Genomic DNA, 26,008 nt, shown 5'->3' with positions numbered 1-26,008 from the left:
GCTCGAACTTCCCAACCATCTTACCTACATTCAACTTACTCATGCCCATAAACTCATCTTTAATCCCTCCATCTGCCCCTTCCTTGTCTCCTCCTTCAAAATGCACCTACCTAACAGACTTCTAAGATCCAATAACCAGAATTTGCTTTAACTGCACAAGCCTGCTCATCCTCCAGGCAAACACCTACTGTCCTTTTCACCTCTGGAACTCCCTGCCACCTCTAATTCATACTACAGACAACCCTTTAAGACCTTGCTTTATTCCCATCTCAAAACCTTCTGGGAGTGTTCCTGCTCTCACCCCTCATGACTCGCTTATTTTTTCCCCATTTCTCACACTCCTTTACTTCTGTCTTCTCTTCATCATATGGAGCTCCTCTGACTATGACCATATTCATTTGTCTCATTCACTCCTACTCTTGATATACTTTTTTCTTATTGTTCCACTCTTCTTAGATTCAACAAATAACATCTCTTATCCCTCATCCTACATCTGCTAAGATTTCATGTAAAACATTGTCAACCCTGTGTTATTTCACATTCTAACAAACTTAACAGGAATGTGCACCAATGGATTTTTCGTATTTTAATTGACTTATTTGTGTGTGTGTGTGTGTGTGTGTGTGTGTGTGTGTGTGTGTGTGTGTGTGTGTGTGTGTGTGTGTGTAATTTTACCTTTTGCTTTTTTGACTGTATTTTCACAGCAATTGTGGGGTTTTTTGTCATGTTTTGTTTGTTCATGGAGCTTTTCTCCCCAGGACTCCATTGAAAATGGGTTCTTCTTGGCCCAGTGGACTATCCCAGTAAACAAACTAACATAACTGGCTCACAGACAGGACAGTTACTGTCGAAGTGGGTGACTTCACTTCTAACAAAAGACCAGTCCCCAGTGGCATACCACAGAGTTCTATGCTTGGCCCCTTACTGTTCATCATTTATTTCTCAGAAGTCCAGGCAAACTTGGAAGTCCTATGGCTGACCAAGTTTGCTGACAACTGCAAATTGGGAGCAATCATTGAGTCCCCCAACAATATTAATACACTGCAGACAGGGCTAATGCAGACAAATGCTTGGTGCCAAAGCCATGGATTAAAGCTAAAAGCAAAAAATTAAGTATTATTCCCTTTGGGAAAGCTGACATCCCTGCTAATTACATTATAGACCCACTTGTATGTAATCTGGGTACTCAAGTTGATAGCAATCTGAACTTTGACCACCATGTATCCACAATAGTAAGGAAATCCTTCTGTGTGGCACGTTATAAGTAAAGGCATCAAATCTAGTTCTAAGGATGTTATAATTCCATTATACTCAGCCCTCCCTCATCAGACCAATAATTGAGTACAATGCTCCCATTTACATGTACCTCACCGGACACCGGCAGCAATTGGAGAAGACCACAGAGGCTTCTCACCAAGAAATTACAGGGTACACAAAACAAGTCTTGTACAAAAAGACTGAAAGCCCTGTCACTGTATTCTATCTCCTACAGGCTTCTAATGGGTGACCTGTGCCTGGCTTACAGGGCAGTCTCTGGCCTGGCCCTAATGGAAATGGTGCACATTCATAAATCAAACTGCATGAGGTTCACTCACTCCAGGGAACTTAACCTAGCTTCTAGCATGAACAGGTTATGATGGAGAGCTACATACATTTCCCAGAGACTAACACTTCTCTTGAACAAGCTTCCAATTCACGTGAAACACAGTCCCTCCCTGACCCTCTTCAAATGCAACCTAGATCAATGGATGGGTGACTGCAGATTCACTCCTGGGGTGACATCAATATCCCCCCTGGACAGAGAAAGTCATTATTAACTACCATAGATGTTACCTCTGTGAACTTCACTAACATAACCACTGACAATTGCAGTACCTCAGGATAAATATGGCTAGGCTTAAGGGCTCTAGGGCTGTTAGCTTAATAACCTTTTATGAACTTATGAACCTATGAGTCATTAAAGCACTTAACAGGAGTATGCCTGTTGATGTCATGTTTGGCTCTTTCTACAGCATTTGATTCCATAAGTCACATGTTAGCACTTAACATATAAGCAAACTTTGGAATTAACAGACATTTTATAAGCAGTTTGAAAACTAGCCTAAGCTCAGAAAGTGTAAGATGAGGTTATGCAGTATTTATTCCAACTCTAATATAACAAAAAGAAGGTGTTACACAGGGTTCAGTAATTAACCCTCCATCACTTGATGTTTGTCAATCTTCGTGATATTTCCGCACTGCATAACTTCACACTTCACAGACATCAGAATTTGCAGATGATAAAGTGGGGGTTAGTGGTTACTGTTGCTCAAAATAAGCGGAACTGCAGCATTATCTTGACTACTTATAGAAAGGGGTTTTGTTCTGATGGAATATGTTTCAATACCAAAAAGTATAACGTGCTGCACTTTGGTATAAATAGCAATCACCATTCTTATTCTGTTAATAATGAAATCTTACCTACATCTGACTATGTAAGGGACACAGGCATTTATGGTGGACAGCCCCTTGAAATTCAGATATAATAATACTGCAATATGAAGAAAACTTGACAAGACAATCTCTTCTAGATGCTATAAGGTTCTGTTAACCCTCTGTAAAACAATGGTAAGACCTATTCTAGAATAAAGAGGCATAATTTTGTATTTATGGACCTCAGCAAATAAGAAAGCTGAAATGGGTCCAGAAATTTTATACTAAAATCATTGGTGTGTTTTATGATATAGCATATTCAGATTAAATAAACTAAAATTGTACCCAACTACATTCAGATTACATCATGGAGACATGATCGTGGACTTCAGATGTTTAAAAATGATGCATTATACAGAAAAGCCACACTAAAACATTGTGTTGGTTCATCCATATGCTGATCTTTATTTCTTCAGCAAAGTACTGGGACAGAGGTCTCTTGTCTGTCATGTTTCATTTGGGCAGGGAATCCAGAACCACAGAATAGCCTGTCAGAAAGTTTTTTGCCTCTATTTTGGTGGGTTTCTGACCCCTTAGTCATCCTACATACATCCCATTTGCAATTCACCACCATGAACTATGACTTGGACACACTTTCTTGGTTGCTTGGCTTGAGGACCAAGGAGTCGGTGGAAAGATCTGTTTCACTGTCTTCTTTGAAATGGATCATTGTTGTCTGCTATGGTATGGATACCACATATTCTCTAGCTAAGGTAGGGATGAGAGGCATTTACCTACATAGTTTGGTTCACTTTGGTTCCCTTGTCTTACATGATGAGTCCATTCAGTCTGTCTTAGATTTTTCCTTACATCAGTGAATTGAATCAAGGATCTGAGAAAGAAGTCATTTCCTTTGTAGCAGAGAGATTTATTTATGTATTTGTTACTTAGTTAACCAGGTAAAGTAAATAACCCCCTTCAAGATCCCTTTCAGACATAACCTCAACCACAAGAACAGAGGCAAATCAATTACACATGGACAGTTTAGAGTATCCAGTTGACCTTTATCTTTATATGATGTGGCAAGAAACTAGATTACTTGAAAAAACTTATACAAACATAGGCTCATAGGTTAGGTTCATAGGTTCATACTAGGCTATCTGCCCTAGGGCATTTATAAGCCTAGCCAGAGTGTGTTTGGCTTTCGCCACCCATTTTAAATTAATTTTGCTATGCCTTTTTTTGAGGTTAGTATACTGTGCCTCTGTCTAACAGTGACACAGAAGTGATAGCCGGGGTAAACCTACAATCTCCCATCCACTCATCAAGATTTCTCTTGAAGAGAGTCAATGTGGGACTCTGCCTAACCTGGACTGGGATTTTATTCCAGAGTGAAGGAGCCTCTGGGTTATGAATCTGTCCCTCCAGCATGTCCTATTTATTTCAGTGCTGAGGTTCAAGTCTCTTGAGCGCGTGGCTCGATGGGATTTGGATTTTCTGAGGTGCAGCATGTCCATTAATTCTGGGTTGGACATGGCTTTATACGTCAGGCACAGATCACCTCTGAGCAGGCGGTATGCCACTGAGTAGAGCTGGAGTTTCTTTAACCGGGCAGCATATGGCATCTGTTTGAGCCCTTTGATCCTCTTGGTGAGGTACTTTTGGGGTCTTTCCAGTTGCTGCAAGTGTCTGGTAAGGTACATCCCAAAAGGGGCATTGTACTCAATTATGGGCCTGATGAGGGATGAGTAAAGAGGCACGATGACCTCCCCTGATCTAGATGTGAATCCCTTCATGATTAGGTGGGCTATATAAAATGTTTTTCTAACCACTTTGGCCACGTGGTTGTCAAATGAGAGATTGCTATCAACTTGGTTCCCCATGTCCCTAATGACTTCTTCTGTACTTAATGGATTACCACCTATGTGGTAATTTGTGGGCACTTTGTTTTTGCCAAAGGGGATGACTATACAGTTTTTTGCGTTTAGCTTGAGGCCATGGCTCTGGCACCAGTTGTCTGTTTCTATGAGGCCCTTTTGTAGGATGCTTGTGTCGGCTGGAGAGTTGATTATGGTGCCCAGTTTGCAGTCATCTGCGAACTTGGTCAGCCACAGTCCTTCCGTGTTGGCCTGTACCGCCGAGAAATATATACCGAACAAGAGAGGTCCCAGGACTGTGCCTTGTGGGATGCCACTTGTAACTGGTTTGGAGTCTGACATGGCTCCAGCAATTCTAACCATGTGGGTTCTGTCCTTGAGCCAGTTTGCAACCCATCTAGTGACATAGGGGTTTATATTTAAGCTGGTGAGATGAATAAGTGGACTGTACACAAATTATATCTAGATGTCAAGATTAAACTATGAGGCAGGATTGACCAATGGACTACTAAAGTTTCTTCTTTGTCAGAATTAACTTCTATTCCTAGGTTTCCTGGTGCATAATCTCTACACTTTAGTAGAGGCAATCTTTTTGCAGGATCACTAAGAAAATCATTTAACACAGTGATTTCCCCAGTAACCCTTCTCTGTTCTGACCTTTCATCATAGGTTCATAGGTCTGTACTAGGCCAACGGCCCTGAAGCCTTTACAAGCCTAGCCCATAGAAGTGCCCTGGCATCATGCCGCCGTTAGTTCCCCAGTGCCTCTATCAAGTAGATCCACTGGAGTGATCCCCAGAGTGAACCTTCTATTTCCCATCCACTCATCAAGATTTCTCTTAAAAAGGGCCAGTGAGGTGCTCTGCTTGACATGTATGGGAAGTCTATTCCACAGCATGGGCAGTCTCTAGGTTATGAACCTGGCCCTCCAGCAAGTTCTGTTGATTGTGGTAATGAGGATGAGATCCCTGGAGCATGTGGTGTGGAGGAATTGGGATTTCTTTAGGTGTAATATTTATAACAGAGCTGGGTCAGACATGGCTTTGTAAGTGAAGCAGAGATTGCCTCTTTATAGGCAATATGAAACGGAGAAACACTGGAGTTTTTTGAGTATGTCCATGTAGGGCATGTGTTTAAGGCCTAGGATCCTCTTCATGAGGTACTTTTGTGGCCTTTCCAGCTGTTGCAGGTGTTTAGTGAGATACATGCCAAATGGGGCATTATACTCGATGATTGGTTTGATGAGGGAAGAGTAGAGAGAGAGAAAGAGATGATGATCTCTTTCTTCTGGATGCAAAAGCCTTGGTAATGACATGTGCCACATAGAAGCACTTTCTAACCACAGTGGCAATGTGGTGGTTGAAGGAGAGGTTGTTGTCATCCTGTGTCCCCCGATTTCTTATAACGCCTTCAGTGTTCAGTGGGCTACCATCAATGTGGTAATTAGTGGGAACGGAGTTTTTCCCAAAGGGAATGACAACGCAGTTTTTGGCATTAAGCTTAAGGCCATGGTTTTGACAGCAGTTGTTGGTCTCAGTGAGGCCTTTCTGTAGGATGTCTACATCACCTGGTGAGTTAATAATGGCTCCCAGCTTGCAATCATTGGAAAAGTTGGTCAGCCAGAGTCCCGCCATGTTGGCCAGGACATCTGAGAAGTAGATGCCAAACATGACAGGACCCAGGATCCACTCATGACTGGTTAGCAGTCTGACTTGGAGTCTACTACTTTCACACTGTCGGTTCTATTTGTGAGCCAGTTTGCAACACTCCTAGTGATATAGGGGTTGATGCCTAGTTTGGTGAGTTTATCAATAATTCCTGAGTGAGGAATGGTATCAAAGGCCTTAGCCAGATCAAGGTAGGCTGTTTGAACTGCCTTGCCCTCATCCACAGCTCTGCTGACTGATTCAAAGAATTCAACCAGGTTGAGCAGGCATGATCTACCCTTCACAAAACCAAATTGCATGGGATCCAGAGTTTGGAGGTACCCTATATCCTTGTTAATTAGGTCCATGATGATGCACTCCATAGTCTTACCTATCACACTCATCAGGCTAATGGCGTGATAATTCCCAGAATCTGTAATCGCTTCCCCTTTATGCAGCAGTGTGCCATTCTGTAGGGACAAAGCCTGAGGTGAGACTGTGAATGAACAGAGCACACAGGTGTGGTGCCAGTGTACTTTGTAGATCATGTAGAACACATCCAGGGATACTTTCAGGTCCCATGGAAGCTGTATTCTTGGCCTTGGACAATGCAGCTTTAACCTGTGCTGTAGTAATGATGGGTGCTTGGCATTCTTCCAGTATTGTGATTGGTCTTTGGGGAGGGGGGTGAGAGAGGTAAAGTTAGCACTGAATCTGTAGGCCAGTATGTTGGCAATATCTGTTGGCTCAGTATAGGAGGTACCATTGTGCAGTAACTCAGAGCAAATCTGGGTATTGCCCAGAGATTCTTGCTATAACTGCAGAAGGCTTTGTGGTTGTTTTTAGTGTCTGTTGCAATTTTGCCTTCATAGCTAGCTTTAGAGGTTTTGATGAGAGATCTCAACTTTTTGTTAAGACTAATAAGGGAGTTTTTCCTGTCTCGGGACTTCACCTTTTTCTGCAACAGTTTCTTCCTTCTGTTGTAGAGTTTTGTTAATGGCATGGGACCACCAGATTGGTTTCCTTTTTTGGAGGAGAGTGTCTTGGTTCTATTGGGTATGGCTAGTTCCATGCATTTATGTACGTGTTCATACAGTGCATTGGTGTATGATTTGGCAGTCATGCATCTATTTTCCATTTGCATGGTTGCAGTGAAGTTAGCCACCTCTGTTTTTAGGAGCCCAAAGTCAGCTTTGGGGAAGGTTTTCATGGTACTTACCTCTGCGGGGGGTGTGGGTGAGATATGGATTTCCATGGTGATTAGTTTGTGGTCTGATCTAACCAGGGAGGAATTGACTACTAGTGTTGCGCAATGGTTGACCATGTTAGAAATAACCAGGTCAAGGATGTTGCTTCCTCTAGTGGGGGTAAGAATGAGCTGGCCTAGGGCTTTCTTCTCTTCATACCTCTGGATATAAAGACTATTAACCATGGTTAGGTGTTCTTACTCCCCAAACATGACTGGTCAATTGTATAGCAATGTGCAATTTCTTTAGCACAATAGGATTGCTGATTACCTGAGACCACTTTCTGCTTTAACGGGGAGTTCTTCCTTTCCTCACTGTTACACAAATGTGGACTTAAATAAGACTTTCCCCTACATGGTCAGTGTTCACACTTCCTTGGAAGTATGTAGGCAGGTTATTAGGAAAAAGTGTTGTTAATATCTTGAGGCCAAGCACTGTTTTTTATTCAGCCTATAGTCATTCTTATAGGGGAAAACATCAACAAGGAGACATGGGAGGTCCACATAAGGTCATATGATTATGTCATGTCCTTCAAGATCTTTCCAAGCCAGGGCTTCCCAGATTGGCCAGAAGGTAGTAGAGACATTGCTAGTTTACTTATTTGTGTTCCTTCCTTTTAATTAAGATTATCAAATATGTGCTAGCTGCAGAAAGAGGGCAGTTTTCTGTTGTCCTTTAGTAGTCAAGCCATTTAAACTTCAGCAATTTCACTAGGTCTTTCAGGAATCCTGTATTCCTTTTGATTTACCTTAAAGTTCATGCATCTCCGTTGTGCCTCAGAATTTGTACAGTGGTTTTTGTCACACTGAATACCTACTGACATGCCGATGTTTTGGAATTCTCATACCAGTCTTCTGCACTTTGCACTGGAATTGCAGAATTTCACTTGTAAGGTGTTGTCGCTTGTCTTCTGTTGACGTCTAAAGTTTTTGCCAAGGTGTTTTCAGTGCTGGTAGAGGATTTGCCATACATGGGTTTCCTGTTCCCATTCCTTGACAAATGGCCATTGGTAGCCAACTTTCAGGCCTCCCTTTCTGCAGTCCTGAAATGGGCATTGCCACGTTTGCAGTTACTTGAATTGATTACTGAAAAAAATAGACCCTATCTAATCCCAGTCCAAATAATTTCTTTCTACAAGCAAGTCAAGACTCTGTACAATGCTGCCACTTTCTTGCTCCAGACTGACTCCAGAAGATCTGAAGTTTGGCATCCTGACTGACGATGTAGAGGAGGGATAAGCCTCATGTGCTTCAGTGTCTGCTGAGGTAGTGGCTGCTTTGAGGTTTTCAGCTCCCTTTGTTTGATTCCATATAATGATGTTATAGTGGATGGTAAGGTGTTAGAACCTACAGTCGTCACTTCCAGTAGGATTTTCTCACGATTCTGGATGGACTGTTAAGCTTACTGGATGAAGTTGAAGGGCAAACTTTGTTCAGACTTCTAGTTCTAATGCAGCCTGTCTTGACAGACAAATGCATAATACAGCAGAAGTCCTTTGTTTTAAAGTTATAGTCCAAAGTGTAAGGATGGGCTTTGAGAATAATCTGCACACCATCTTCCTAGAGATGAGGGCTCTGATGTTGGTTCTTTGCTGTGGGAAACTGTATGAAGTTAAAGACTCTTTGATGAAGTCATACATTCAAGCCATAGTAGGATATATGGACAGGGACATAACGCCACAATGAAAACCAGGAACCAAACACAAAACTTGATCCACAACAACTGACCTGGTGGAAACAGGTATAAAAAAATTGGTGGAATCAACAATGTCCACAACAGGACCATGCCAGGCCTGGCAGATCGATACCAGTTGAACAGACTGCTGTGGAATTACAACAGGAGGGGAACCTAAGTTATTCAGCAAATTAAATTTAAGGCCCTAGACCTTAGATTTTAAGTAAATGTTTCACCTTTGTCCCTTCAATCAGGTCAAAAATTGAAGAACTAATAACTGACCTGAAGATGTTCATTAGAAACCTTAATTTTAATTCAACAAAGCTCCTCATTAACACTCTTCAAGAAAAATCTTGATGATTGGATGGGAAATAAGAAATTCACCCTAGGGATCACTTCTGTGGCTCTGCTCGACAGTGGCACAGGAAAATAATATTCTTGGGTGGCAAAAGCCAGGGTACCTTTTTGGCTGGGCTTGTATGGGCCCTAGGGCCAATAGCCTAGTACCTACCTATGAACTTTCCTGGCTGATATTGAACATGTTATACCTTATAGTGGTCCCCTTACTACTTCCAATATGAGTGGCAAATTCAACATTTACAATTTCTCACAACTCTTTTGGAAAGAATATGGTGAGTTTTTAAGTAAATGTTTCACCTTTGTCCCTTCAATCAGGTCAAAAATTGAAGAACTAATGATTGACTCAAATATGTTCATTAGAAACCTTAATTTTAAATTATTTTACAGTCAGAGCATTGAAAATGTTGATGATGTCTTACAAAGAAAAAGTCTTTATAACCCCCCCCCTACCTTTCTTTGATTTTGTTTGAAAAACTTTGCGAATTCGATTTTAGGGCTTTATTAAAAACTGCTTACAACAGAAATGATTTTAACCTGTCATGTCCTGAACTAAATTTACTTAAATAACTCAGTGCAAAAAATGTGAGAGTGATGAAGCCCAATAAGGGTGGGTGGTGGTAATTATGTACAAAGCTGTCTAAATAAGATGAATGAACTATTACTTGACAATCATTTTTACAAGGAATCCTCTTTAAACATGGTCAATATTTCTTACACAAGAATTGATTAGATATTACAAGATATGTTTAATCATGTGCAAATTAGTCACAATTATTTCTTACCACTAAGTTTCCCATCGTGCCCATGATCTTTGGAATTCCAAAGATCCACAAATGTATGGAAGAACCCCTATCAGGCCTATAGTCAATGCTGGGAGATCTATGATTCACCCTTTGGCAGGATACATTGATGAAAGTCTTAAGAACTGTCTAGATACATTTAACCATCTTTGTCGAGAGTCTTTGGATTTTTTGATGAAAGTTAGGCAAACTGACTTTTCAGAGGATTTTGTTTTCTTAACTGTTGATGTTGTTAACCTGTTTAATGTCATTCTCCATGATGTTGTTTTGGACTAGTTTCATCATTTTTTTAATAGAATTTACCAACTTTAGTAATGATGAAATCAATACCTTAGACACTCTTGTGGAACTAGTCCAAAAAAATCAATTTTATTTTCTTTGAAGGATAGTATTTTCTGCAGACCCAGTGAGTTGCTATGTGGCTGCATGTGCCCCCATTTTCATGAATATTATTATGCTACAATGGGAGAACAAATTTGTTCTCAATAACTTCTTTCCACCTCCTTGGATTATCTATGCTCATTATTTGGATGGTATCTTCATTGTATGAAAAAAAACGATTAATGAAATTTGAGTTTATTAACTACTTGAGTGATACATCTTTTTTTTTGAAAATTACATTTACCATCAATCCTGTCAAGATTAATTATTTGGATATGGAAATTGGTAACTATTTGGTTAATGAGAGGCTTGTTAGTAATATTTATAGGAAAGCCTACATATTCTAACGGGCTTCTACATTATTCTAGTTGTCACCCTGAGCATCAAAAAAGAGGTTGGTCAAGGGGTAGTATGTTAGATTAGCAAGAATGGTTTCAGAGGATGAAAGTTGTATTACTGAAAGTAACAAGCTGCCTCATATGTTACATGCTAGAGATTACCCTTATAGTTTGATACGTACATTTTCTAATGAAGTAGCAGCAAAAGGTGGTGAGGGAGTTTATCAGTCTATCCTTTGTCAGCTCATGATTGCATTAATTCCAGGTCAGAACCTGAACAGATTGAATATCAGCGCTTTACTAATTCCTTTATATTACCACTTTACCATGGATTACCCGAACATTAGAGGAGTGCTTATAAAGAATTGGAATGCTTTTTTTTTCCTGCTTTGCTAATCTTCTCAAAATACTTGGGAGGGAACCCCACATTGTTTTTAGAAAGGGTAACTCTATTAAGAACTTCTTAGAAACTAGACACATCACTTCAATTGATTTTACAAAAAAACATGGGGACTTTTAGATGTGGCAGTTGCTCTCAATGTAAATTTATTTTGGCCAAAAGTGCAACAATGATTGAAGACTGTCTAGTTAAAACATCTTTTCATTGTACCCATAATCCTGTGGGTATGATTTATGTAGCCCAGTGCCAACAATGTAGCAGCTTTTATGTGGGAAAGACACAGACAAAATGTAAGGATCGTATATACGAACATTTATGACATCAAAGCCGAATACAAGAACAACACGTTGTACTAGAATCTCTCTAATTTTCCTGTACATAATTTTTTATTCTTTGAGCTGGACATGCTTGAAAAAGATCCCCGGGGTAGCCTGTGAGCTAATTTAATTGAAGCCAGAGAACTGGCATGGCAGATTAAATTAAATGCACATCTTTCCCAGCTTAAATGAAAGTCTTTCTATGGCGAGTATTTTAAGGCTATGATAATATTTGGTCTGATTATATATGTTTTTATGATCTAAGAGAACTTAGTTCAGTTTTTCATCAATTTTTTCATTGTTTTCTATGAACTTGTTTATATTTGATAATGTTTGTATATGAACATGTGTGTTGTGTGTGTTGGGGGGGATCTGTTTTGAGACTTGTGTTAATAGAGTCTGATGAAGTCTTTGGTTACAATCTGACAAAAGTGCTTAATCTTTTTCCATCAAACATGTTTTATATATATTTTTTGTGTGGTCATTGTTTCCACAAGGCCGGTAAATATGGACAGGGACATGAGCTTCTAACTGACAACCTCCAGTGGCAGGTCGTGTAACTAAAATTGATAATTGCAAATTTACAGTGATTGTATGTTTTTCTGGGACATGTTGAACCACAGCATGAGCCTTCTTCATGAGATGAAGCTTCACTAAAATTATGTTTCTAATGTTCTGAGTTGAGACAATCTAGAGGTTAACATGTACAATACCAGATAAAAACATGTTTCCTCCAGGTTCTGTACATTCCAACTGGGAAGAAGGGAGTGAACACTATATGTGTTCTCAATAGGCTGGAGAAGGGCATTTTGTGCCTTTCACGTTCTAACTGATTACTTGCCTGCTCATCACAATGAAGAAGACAGGCCAATGCTTACCATTAGAACAGTTTGGTATCTCGGATGTTCTTTGTTTTAGGTTCTTCAGGGGCTTTCTATTAGAAAGATTGTTCCAGTTCAAGTAGAAAGATCCTAAGTTAGTGTGCTTTTCTTCATCGCAGTGTTGCTTCTATCATAATGTTTGTGGATGACTTCTAGGTATTCATGCAGTGGTGATCTCCCTTTTCTTTACATTTCATTGTCTTGGGATCAGCTTTGCTCTTTAAATGCTTTCCCTTTTATCTTGGTTATAGATCTTCCACAAGTAGGGGCCATGATTGTTGCCATTACAGGGAAGTCATTTCCAGGTAAAAACAGAATTTTGGCACAGCTCTGGCTGGGTGGACAGACCAACTGCTGGCGTATCAATTCTTCCTCCGTAAAATATACTTTCTTTGTATAATTTGAGTTTCAGACTGCACTTGCCACTTGTCTGACTTTCATCTGGCTGGTACAGAGGACTTTGTCCTTGTTTTTTTTCAAGTAAAGATAAACAGGATAAACATTAATACTATGAGACATTTTCCTCCATTGTATACATGTTGGTTTTAGAGTTAGAGAGGGCTCCTGGCAAGGACATTGCATACCTGGGCTTGACCTGTCTTTTTCCAGCAATAAAAAAGACAACAGTTTACAAATATAGGTGACATCTTGTAAGAACTGTGTTGCATTGGCCATTCTTTGTTTTCTAAACACTGGCTATTTTGATATGGTACTTTTTATTGGGAGATGGCTTCCATGCAATGAGCTGCCTGTGTATGTCTCCATTGTCCAGTGAACTATGGCTCTGGCCCTTGATATGTTATCCTTAGAATCTATATGCGTGTATTGCAATGATGTGTGACCCTTAGACTCCATTTGTGAGTATTGCAAGTGTTAAATTTTATATCCATTTGTTTCATTGTCTGCAGGGTTATTCCTTACTTTCCATAGGGGTTACAGATGGTAGGAGTCTGTCTCTTATGCTGGTAAGGGACACTGAGATAAGTAATGCAGGACTGTATGAACTCTTGACTAGTGGAGCTCAGCATCAAGAAAAGAATAAGTCACTCTGGATGCTTATTTTGTTTGGGTTCTACTCATAACCTCTACTGTAAATATTTTACAAGCTGCATACAATACATGCTTGAAAGTTATAAAAGCTTTTTCATATAGAATCTAGAAAGAAAGAATGAATGAATGAATAAATGAAATTTCAAGAGTCATCTGAGTAGTACATCTGGACATATGGGCTTTCTTTCTTTCTGAAACTTGATGTTCCAACAAGTTTCCAGTTTTGGTTCCATCCTCCCCTCCCAGTGGCCACCAACACATGCTTGCCTATGCTGGAACTGAGATAGCAACTTCTGAACACTGGAGTTATGGTTGCTCAGTGTAAATAGCCGGTAGCAACATGCCTGGATCTTGCACCACTGAAAACTGTTAATCACTAGATAACATTTTCTCTGCCAACAGTTTGCTTTTTCTCCTACAGTTTACTAACAATATCAGTACAAATAACTATCCCTTTAATTCAATGTAAGTTGTTTGAAACTTGTTCTATCACTTCTGCAACTCTTAAAGAGCTTTGCTTACCTCATTCCAGTCTTGATTTTAGCAGCCTAGTCTGTAGCATATCTTAAAAAAGGCACAAAGGGTTGGACCCCTGTCTGTGACAAAAGAAACAGGATTCCATTAGCTGAAGCGGTGCCAAAGTCTGGTCTTCAATTTTTTCCTCAGACTTGCTAGTTCTATCCTCTTCTGCACTTTTACTAGCTTATCAGCCTAGCACTTTACCAGACTTCTTGTAGCAATTATTTTAGCACACAAAAGTGCTACCAACACTAAATGTTCTACAAGGAAACAGCTCCAGTAGTTATTATTAATACCCACCCATCCAGGCATGTCTAAAAGTCAGTTCCCTTAGCTTTCTCCTATTAACCTGGTGAACTTGGGCATACTGAGGCAATGTACCAATTGCCTCATGTACACCGACAACCCTCTCCTCTTACCTCCCAGCACTCAGACTTGCAAGAGATGCACTTATATATCCAAAATAGAAGCCACACACTCTCCAGCCAAGACTGGACTAGCTTGTCAAGGGGAGAAGTCAACACTTGCACCACACCACATGGAACACATAGCCCTCCAGAACACACACCAGTACTGCCTTCACATAAAAACACAAACCACACACCCACCTTTGTGGAGGCTCTCAAAAAAAATCTACCCAAACAGCAGACACTTCAAAGGCAGAAACACACTCGACCACCACAACACTAATCATAAGACACATTACACTCCTGAACAGTGTGCCACTCAACCAAAGCCCCTAAGGCAGAACAGCATGCCCAACACAGTAGTCATAGGTGACTTGATAGTGAGGCACACTGATGTCCCACTCACTAGGTTGAATAAGGAGAAAGTAACAGTCAGCTACCTGTCAGGTGCCAGGATCTGCCACATAACGCATGCACTCAGGTCACTCAACAGGTACAAATATGACTCTCATTGTACATGTGGGTGTGAATGACCTGAGATGTACCTCCCTGGACTACATGAAAAGAGACATGGAGGACCTCTCAGATTATGTAGCCCAGGCGGGTATGACCCTAGCCCTGAGAAGCATCCTACCATCACCCAGAATGATACCACAGTACAAGCAGAAAATGATCAATTTCAACAATTGGCTAAGTTTCTGGTGTCATTCTAAGGGGATCCAGTATCTGCCTGGGATGACATAATTAACAGAGCTCGATGTTTTGCCAGAGATGGCCTTCATCTGTCACCCCTGGGCTTCCGGAAACTGGCCAAGGCTCTTGCCACCCATATGGTGCCTTTTTTAGGTGGTGTTCTAAAGACCAAATTACCACTGTAACAGCTACAAGCGAATGCAATCTAAGGGTCATGCTGCTCAATGCTAGAAGTCTAAATCTGAAAATGCACTCGCTCTAAGCACTCCTTAAAATGGAGGACATCGACATTTGTGCTGTAACAGAGACCTGGTTCAAGGCAGCAGAAAGCACCCCTGCACTACCAGGCTATAACTTATTCCACACCCTTCGGCCCCAGAACTTGGGCCGAAGCTCCAAAAGTGGTGGTGTTTCCATATTCATAAAGGATGTCTGGGATGACATGCTCGACAAGCCACGTTGCTTCGCTAGGGACGGTTTGAACCTGTCACCCTTAGGCTTTCGTATACTGGCCAAGGCTCTTGCCACCCCCATAGTGCCTTTCTTAGGCAAGGCTCAAAGGACAAACCCACCTCCATAGACAACCCAAGGATAAAAAAATTAAAGGCAATGCTACTCAATGCCAGAAGTCTAAACCTCAAGATGCACTTTTCGAGGCTCTCCTCAGTATGGAGAAAATCGATGTCTGTGCAGTAACAGAAACCTGGTTCAAGGCTCCTGAGAGCACCCCAGCACTACCAGGTTATAACTCATACCATGCGTTTCAGCCCCAAAACTCGGACCGAAGCACAAAAGAAGGGGGAGTATCTATATTCATCAAAGATACCTACACCTCCAGGTTAGTGGCACTGCACGAAGCATCAGAAACCATCCATGTGCAACTAGCAGCGGGCAAAACTGCCTTTCAGTTTGTAGCCTGCTACAGAACACCCTCCCTATTACAGGAACCCCACTTGGCATTCCTGAGAACACTGGGGAATATGAAGGTCTCTCTAAACACTATGTTATTGGGTGACTTCAACTACCCAAGCATTGACTGGGAAAACTACTCAAGCCCAAACACTCTCACCCAACGGTTCCTTGAATTTATAAACTCTAACGCAATGGAACAACTGGTCACCACTCCCACAAGAGGGAACAACATATTGGACCTGGTCATCACCAACATGGGGACGCTATGTTCCACACCAGAGGTAAACCCCTCATTGGTAAGATCAGACCATAAACAAATTTCCCTGAACATCCATATCCTGTCCCCACCCCCAGCCAAGGAAATCACTGTAAAGAATTTCTCAAAAGCCAACTTTGCACTTCTCAAGACTGAGGTGGAATCCTTCAAAGCCCCTGGGCCAGAGGATAACACAGCCCAATCCGCAGAATCTTTTACAAATGCATTCTATGAGCACCTGCAGGAATGCATGGATCATGCTATCCCAAATAAAACCAAGACTCACTCCTCCAAAACAGGAGACCGGTCTGGTGGACCCCAGCCATAAATAAGCTATACAACAGAAGGAAGAAACTACTACATGACAGAGCAAAATCTCAAAAAGGGAAGGCATCTCTGATCAGTATTAGCAAGAAACTTCGATCCCTCATAAAATCATCAAAGGCCAGTTTCGAAAGAAAAATTGCCCTAGACACCAAAGATAATCACAAGGCCTTCTTTAGTTATGTCAGGAACATGGGCGGAAACTCCCAGATATGCTCTGAATTGTTGCATAACGGTACAAAATATACTGAACCTACAGACATAGCCAACATCCTGGCAGACAGATTCAGTGCAAACCCCCCTTCCCCAAAGGAGCAAATGCCTATCCCAACTGAATGTAACCTCCCTGACATCACAGATGCACAGGTGAAAGCTGCCCTCTCCAAAGCTGCCCTCTCCAGTGTCTGGAGGCTCCCAATGTCTTTGTTTATGAGTTCCATGATAATACCCTCCATAGCTTTACAGACCAGACTAGTCAGGCTTATGGGGCAATAGTTTCCGGGGTCTGTTGTGGCACCACCTTTGTGGAGTGGGACCACTGTAGCTGTACGCATCTATGGGACCGGACGGTGTCCCAGGCTGTGTCTTACATGAGCTCCAAGAAGAACTGAACTCTCACATTAAGTCACTGTTCAAACTTAGCCTTACTACAGGATATGTACCCAAAGAATGGCGTACAGCTACAGTGGTCCCACTCCACAAAGGTGGTGCCACAACAGACCCCGGAAACTATTGCCCCATAAGCCTGACTAGTCTGGTCTGTAAAGCTATGGAGGGTATTATCATGGAACTCATAAACAAAGACATTGGGAGCCTCCAGACACTGGACCCTACCCAATTCGGCTTTGTTAAGGGCAGATCTTGCCTCTTAAACCTAGTTGATTTCTTTGAAACAGTTACCAAAGCCATAGATGAAAGCCATAGATGAGGACAAGGTAGTCCACACAGCCTACCTGGACCTCGCAAAAGCCTTCGACACAATACCCCACTAGGGCATCATAAATAAGCTTACCAGCTTAAATATCAACCCCTATATCACAAGATGGGTTGCAAACTGGCTCAGAGATAGAACCCACATGGTCAGAATCGCAGGTGCCATGTCTGAATCCAAACCAGTTACAAGTGGCATCCCACAGGGCTCAGTTCTGGGACCTCTCTTGTTTGGTATATACTTCTCTGTGGTTCAGGCTAACACGGGAGGATTATGGCTGACAAAGTTCGCAGATGACTGCAAACTGGGGGCCATAATCGAATCTCCAGCTGACACAAAAGGGTCTCACAGAGACGGATGCTTGGTGCCAGAGCCATGGCCTCAAGCTAAATGCTAAAAAGTGCACAGTCATCCCCTTTGGGAAAAACAAGGTGCCCACAAATTACCACATAGGTGGTAATCCATTAATCTGGAAGAAGTAATTAGAGATTTGGGGACCAACGTAGATAGTAATCTCTCCTTTGATAATCACGTTGCCAAAGTGGTTAGAAAGACCTTCTATATAGCCCACTTTATCACAAAAGGGTTCGCATCTAGATCAAGAGAGGTCATTGTGCCCCTCTACTCATCACTCATCAGGCCCATAATTGAATACAATGCCCCTTTTGGGATGTATCGTACCCGACACCTGCAGCAACTGGAGAGATCCCAAAAGTACCTCACAAAGAGGATCATGGGCTACAATCAGATGTCCTATGCAGCTCGACTAAAGAAACTCCAGCTCTACTCAGCTGCTTACCGCCTAGTCAGAGGCGATCTATGCCTGACGTACAAAGCCATGTCAAACCAGATTTAATGGACATGCTCCACCTCAACAAATCCAAGTCCCTTAGAGCTACACGCTCCAGGGACCTAAACCTCAGCACAAAAATAAATAGGACATGCTGGAGGGACAGATTCATTTCCCAGAGGCTCCCCTCACTCTGGAATAGAATCCCAATTCATGTTAGACATAGCCCCGCGCTGACCCTCTTCAAGCGAAATCTGGACGCGTGGATGGAAAATCACAAATTCACCCCTGGGATCTCTTCTGTGTCCCTGCTAGACATAGGCACAGCAAACTAATCTTAAAAGGGTACCTTCTGTGACCTACTTTACAGAGGCACAGTAGGCTAATCTACTAGGGAGGCGGAAGCCAAATACACTCTGGCTAGGCTTATAAATGCCCTAGGGCAGATAGCCTAGTATCTACCTATGAACCTATGAACACCTGCAAACTGGTAGCTCAACAGAACGCATCAGAGAGGTACAGCTAACATTGTGTAAGACAACAATTCAGGTTGCAGCCTGCTATAGGTCCCAACAATGTCCCAAAACTTACACTCCACATTTCTAAGCCCATTGGAAAATATTAGGGTCCAACCTAACACTCTCATACTGGGTGATGTCAACTACCCTTCCATTAACTGGGGAAAATACTCATGTACCAATACACTTGCCCAATATTTCCTGGAATTCATTAATTCAAATGCCCTGGACCAGCTCGTTCTTACCCCCACTAGAGGTAGCAGCATCCTTGACCTGGTTATTACTAACACGGGTGACCATTGCTCTACACCAGTATTAGCTCCTCCCTGGTTAGATCCGACTACAAACTAATCACACCCTGGAAATCCACATCCCTCCCACCCCCCACCCCCCCACCCTCGCAAAGGTAACCACCATGAAAAACTTCTCCAAAGCTAACTTTGGGCTCCTAAAAACAGAGGTGGCTAACTTCATGGCACCCATGCAAATGGAAAATAATTGCATGACCACTGAATCATACACCAATGCGCTGCACAAACACATACACAAATGCATGGATCTCTCCATACCCAATAAAAGCAAGACGCTCTCTTCCAAAAAAAGGAAGCCAATCTGGTGGTCCCCTGCCATAAACAAACTCTACAACAGAAGGAGGAAACTGATGCGGAATAAGGTGAAGTCCCAATACTGGAAAAACTCCCTTATCAGCCTCAATAAAAAGTTGAGATCCCTCATCAAATCTTCTAAAGCTAGTTATGAAAACAGAATTGCAGCAGATAGTAAAGACAACCACAAGGCCTTCTATAGTTATGCAAAGAATCCCCTGGCAATACCCAGATTTGCTCTGAGCTACTGCACAATGGTACCTCCTATACCGAGCCAAGAGATATTGCTATTATACTTGCCAACAAATTCAGTGCCAACTTTATCCCCCCCAAAGGACCAATCACAATATTAGTAGATTGCCAGGCACCCAGTATTACTGATGCACAGGTTACTGCTGCACAGGTTAAAACAGCACTGTCCAAGGCCAAGAATGCAGCTTCCATGAGACCTGACAATATCCCTGGCTGTGTTCTACATGAACTACAGAGTGAACCGGCACCTCACTTGTGTGTCCTTTTCAATCACAGCCTCACCTCAGACTTTGTCCCTACCGAGTGGTGCACTGCTACAGTCATCCCTCTCCACAAAGGAGGAGCAACTGCATACCCTGGGAACTATTGCCCCATTAGCCTGACGGGACTGATATGCAAAGCTATGGAACGCATCATCATGGACCTAATAAACAAGGATATAGGGAATCTCCAAACTCTAGATCCCACGCAGTTTGGTTTTGTGAAGAGCTGTGGATGAAGGCAAGGTGGTTCATATAGCCTACCTTGATCTGGCCAAGGTGTTTGATACTATTCCCCATTCAGGATTCATAGAAAAACTCACTAAGCTAGGCATCAACCCCTATATCACTAAGTGGGTTGCAAACTGGCTCATAGATAGAAACCACAGTGTGAAAGTAGCAGATTCCAAGTCAGACTGCCAACCAGTCATGAGTGGAGTCCCGCAGGGTTTGGCCCTGGGTTCTCTCCTGTTTGGTATCTACTTCTCTGAAGTCCAGGCCAACACAAAGGGTCACTGGCTGACAAAGTTCGCAGACAATTGTAAGTTGGGAGCTATTATTAACTCCCCAAGTGATGTTGGCATTCTACAGAAAGGCCTCACTGAGACCAACGACTGGTGTCAGTACCATGGCCTTAAGCTCAATGCCAAAAAATTTGTCATCACCCCCTTTGGGAAAAACCTGGTTCCCATGAATTACCACATTGATGGTAGTCCACTGAACATAGAAGGAGTTATAATAGATCTGGAAACACAGGTTGACAGCAGCCTCTCTTTTGACCACCACATTGCCACTATGGTCAGAAAGTCCTTCTATGTGATGCATCTCATTGCTAAGAGTTTTGCATCCAGGAAGAAAGAGGTCATTGTCTCCCTCTACTCGTCCCTCATTAGGCCAATCATCGAGTACAATGCCCCATTTGGCAAGTACCTCACTAGACACTTGCAACAACTGGAGAGACCACAAAAGTACCTCACAAAGCGGATTGTAGGCCTTAAACACTTGTCCTAGTTGGACAGACTGAAAAACTCCAAACTATTCTGTCTCATATCGCCTACTTAGACGCGATCTCTGCTTGACATATAAAGCCATGTCTGATCCAGCTCTGTTAGAAATGCTGCATCTATAGAAATCCCAATCCCTCCGCACCACATGCTCCATTGACCTCAACCTCATTACCACAATCAAAAGAACATGCTGGACAGACAAGTTCATAACCCAGAGACTGCCCTCGCTATGGAATAGACTTCCCATACATGTCAAACAGAGCACCTCACTGGCACTCTAAAAGACAAACCTTGATGAGTGGATGTGAAATAGAAAATTCACCCCTGTGATCACTCCAGTGGCTCTTCTCAACAGAGGCCCTGGGAACTACAGTCAGGTGGCATGATGTCAGGGTAATCCTATGGGCTAGATTTGTAAAGGCTCCAGGGTCATTAGCCTAGTACACACGTATGAACCTATGAACCTATTAAAAAATCAACCTCCAAAGTAAATAATTTCAAACACATTTGTTTATGTTTTAGTATGGGTTTAATACTGTTTTGTTAATACCAGGAAAAAAAGTCAGCCTGCATTCACACAATCCAATTACACTGCCTGAATTCAAGTCTATTATTTAAATCACCCACCCCTATATATATATATATATATATATATATATATATATATATATACATATTTTTTTAATTACATCATTCACCCTAAACCTAAACTCAGGTGAAGACCCAAGCTCATTCACATGTTTAGCAAGAGCATTTTTTGTCATGACACTTCTAATGATGTCTGACCTATGCTCAAGAATTATGTCTTTTAAATATCTGGTAGATTTCCCTATATAAAAACCACAGCAACTTATGCAAGTGGCCAGACAGACTATAGTAGCAATATTACAAGTTGCAAAACAATGGAAAACTAAACTTTTTATGAGTAATAGGATGTACATAGTAATTCTCATTACAAATAGAATTACAGCATGAGCAACTATATCAGGGGAAAGTCTCAATTCTATGTGAAAGTACAGGTGTGGTATTGCATCTCAAATCCATATAACATAATCTTTTTTTCAAACTGGGGCAAGTTCTCTATGCAAATGATGGCCTATCACCTATATATGTTCATAGTTCTGGTAAGTCCAACAAAATGCCTCAATTCTTATTAATAACACTCTTAACTACATTGGTACACCTATTATATGTAGTTACATAACGCACTGTGCCTTATGTTGTACATTACTAAAATGGGATTTAACAATTGAGTTGTTAGAAAAGTATGGTTTCTCTTTGCCTTCTCTTTCGCTCATAACCTCATCCTTACTGTTATTCAATATGTCTCTATCATAACCTCTCAGTATAAATTCATCAGTCATTTCATTCATTTGTCCAAAGCATGTATTAATACTAATATTTAGCCTACTTGCACGTAAAAAATTGACCCTCAACAATACCTTGAAATGTATGCTTAGCATTCATGTTGGACCTATGTCGGTACCCATTCACCTGTACTTGCTTATTATATAGGTTCATAGGTTCATAGGTAGGTGCTAGGCTATCGGCCCTAGGGCCCATACAAGCCTAGCCAAAAAATGTACCCTGGCTTTTGCCACCCAAGAAAATTATTTTCCTGTGCCCCTGTCGAGCAGAGCCACAGAAGTGATCCCCGGGGTGAATTTCCCATTTCCCATCCAATCATCAAGATTTTTCTTGAAGAGTGCTAATGAGGAGCTCTGTTTGACATAGATAGGTAGTCTGTTCCAGAGTATGGGAAGTCTCTGGGACAGGAATCTATCCCTCCAGCATGTTTTGTTTGTTGTGGTGACAAGGTTAAGGTCCCTAGAGCGTGTAGCTCGGAGGGATTGGGATTTCTTTAAGTGGGGCATGTCCAACAGCTCTGGGTTTGACATAGCTTTGTATGTTAGGCAGAGATCGCCCCTGAGTAGGCAATATGCGATGGAGTAAAGCTGTAGTTTTTTGAGACGGTCTGCATAGGGCATCTGTTTGAGGCCAGTAATCCTCTTTGTGAGGTATTTCTGTGGTCTTTCCAGTTGTTGTAGATGTCTTGTGAGGTACATACCAAAAGGGGTGTTGTACTCTATAATGGGGCTAATGAGTGATGAGTAGAGGGGAACAATTATCTCTTTTTTTCTGGATGAGAATCCTTTTGTGTTGAGATGAGCCACATAGAAGGATTTCCTGACCACTGTGGCGATGTGATTATCAAAGGAGAGACTACTGTCCACCTGTGTCCCAAGGTCTCTTATCACATTTTCGGCATATACTAGTATTCAGTACAGAACCATCATAGTCAATCTGAGCATCTTAAAACTCTATCCTAGTTTTAGAAAAATTCATCTGGAATTCTAAGAATTCTGTTGTGACTATAAATTGTTGTAATTGTGTAAGTTCACCATACCAAATAAAAAGATGTCATCCACAAAACGTTTAAAGAAGGGGATTCTAGAAGTATATATCTCTGGGCCACCATAAACAAAAAGACTTTCCCATTTATTCAATGTAATATTAGCATAGGTGTTGGCAATGGGAGTTCCAATTGTCACCCCAGCTACCTGATGGTAAAAATGTTCTTGAGCATAGGTCAGACATCCATAGAAATGTCATAACAAATGCTCTTGCTAAACATGTGAATATGTTTGGTTCTTCACATGAGTTTAGGTTTAGGATGATTGATGTAATTAAAAAAAAACTCTACGGGGTGGTGATTTAAATAAAAGACTTGAACTGAGGGAGTACAATTGGATTGTCTATATGTAGGCTGACTGTTTTCCTGGTATTAACATTGTATTAACAAAATAGTTAATATTAAACCCATACTGAAACATAAACAAATGTGTTTGAAATTATTTACTTTGGAGGTTGATTTTTAATGTATAACAATTAACTAATTAATTCATTTAATTAGTTGATTGGTTTGAGTTCTGATCTGATTGGCTGTGCTTTCTGATTGTTTACATATAAAGGTTGTATTGCTTATATTTCATAGTACACTGAAGAAAGATTATATCCGAAAGCTTTGTTGTTTTACCTTGTTTTCATAAACTTCTTAGCATTGCAACAGCTCGTTTTTATTTGCATACTGAAATGAAAAAAAATCTTGCTTCATTGAATTGGTTATGTTACCTTTGCTGCTTCTGCTGCTCCTGTAGAGTTTACAATAAAGATTAAAGCTCTTAAGCTGTTACACATTTCACTTTTTGCCCAAGATTCAACACTTAAGAGAAGTCCACTAAAATATAGAATGAAAAGCATAAGGATTTTTTCTCCACAGCTCTGTCACTTACTGCTGAATCTGTTACAGCAAGGTACATCTGAACCAGAACATTCATCATCAGCCTAGGCTTCCTCAAGAATATCCCAGAGCTAAAGGAAGTCAAAAACAGGAAAGAGGAGCCTTGGGGATTGTTACACTGAAAATGGACTTGCCACATCTACAAATTACAAAAACAGGGCCAACTGTTCATTTCACTGGCCCAGGTGATATAAATCTTAAAAGAACAATAACCTAGAGACCACATTATTGTGTTTGCTCATTTATTCCTGATGACAAAGCCAGGTTCTTGTACAATACAGATGAGACACAAATGCATAAGACATTTGATACTTTTTTTTAGAAAACCTTGCACACAGGGGATATTCAGACCAGTTACACAGAACTGCACAAGTAGAGATGGACAACTGTAGAGGTAATAGAGGAGCACCATATTTCTCTAGTAGGCAGAGGGAGCCTACTACATATGATGGGAATTTGACACTGGCCAGGAAGAAATCTAAGGTATCATTAACCTTTTCCAGTAACATATATCAGTTTTGTGATATTGTTAAAAATAACTGGCCCATTCTATTGGCTGATGATAACATCAGGAAGGTAGTGGGACAAGAACCTGGCTTTGTCTTCAGTAATAATATGAGCCTGAAGTGAAAGTTATGTTATGGCCATAAACATTTAGATCCAGAATGCCTGCAGAGGACAGGCACATTTCCATGTGGGAAATGTAGTGCTTGTTCTTCTATTACCACAGTACAGAATTTTATTCATCCTAATACTGGTAGGGAATTTAATCCCAGACTATTAGCCACTTGCAATACTAGTCTTTTAATTTATTTAGCTACCTGCATACAATGCTCTTGCTTTTATGTAGGTAAGACTACACGCCAGCTTAAGGAGAGAATATTGGAACACCTTAGTAACATTAGGAATCATATACTTACTAATGCTTTAGCAGCACATTATGAGTCTACAGGACACAATGTTTTCTGTTTTAGGGTGCTACAAGTTGTTATACCTGGATTAAGGAGGGGTGATGTTAATAACCATCTAGAGAATTTAGAAGTAAAGTGGATCATAGCATTGCAAGCACGTAGAAATCCTGGCTTGAATGCTAGTATTCCTTTAAGACCTGCATTAAGAGACATTAATGGAGTTGTATTAGGATTTTATCATGTGGTTTTAACTAGTGTATGTATATATAGTTGAATTTTTATGTTTTAGATGGATCTGAAGAAGTGGAAACCCCATGAAAGCACTTATCCTGTGAATAAATCATTTTATCAGCGTGAAGGAACATTTTTTTGTCTTATTCTGCCCTGGTGAATTGCTCACCATTTCTTTTATTTGAGACACATTTTCAAACAAATTGCTTTTCAATGATACTTTTAAAGTAAAAAGGCATGTTAAAGGTAAGAAAGCAGCAGTAGCTCTTCAAGAGTAGAATAAGACAGGGACTAAAATAAGTGTAAAATTAGATATCATTAAGATGCAGTTGGTACCAATATGAATGGGTAAACAGTGTAGCTATTGTTGTAAAGTAAGACATGATCGACACCTGCATTGATCTTCAAGATCTGAATAAAGTGTTGCAAGGACAGTATCACTCATTGCTTATAATTGAAATGGTTTCAAAAGACGTAGCACAATAACTTTGGTTGTGTTTATTTAACATGCCATTATAAAGTTACAGATTGGTATTTGATCAGCATCAAAAATGTTCCATAGAGCTTTTGTAAAGATAATTGAAGTTTTGGAAAGTAGTATACACATAACTGGTGACATGGAAGTATGGGTAAGATACAAGATGAGCATTACCAGAGACTGATACAGCTGCCAAAAAAAATTAAGACAACACAATTTCAAATTAAGTA

This window comes from Protopterus annectens, chromosome 10.part0, assembly GCF_019279795.1.
Source record: "Protopterus annectens isolate FY-2018-M chromosome 10.part0, PAN1.0, whole genome shotgun sequence".
Classification (NCBI taxonomy): Eukaryota; Metazoa; Chordata; order Ceratodontiformes; family Protopteridae; genus Protopterus; species Protopterus annectens.
Note: the sequence above shows the minus strand (reverse complement) of the source record.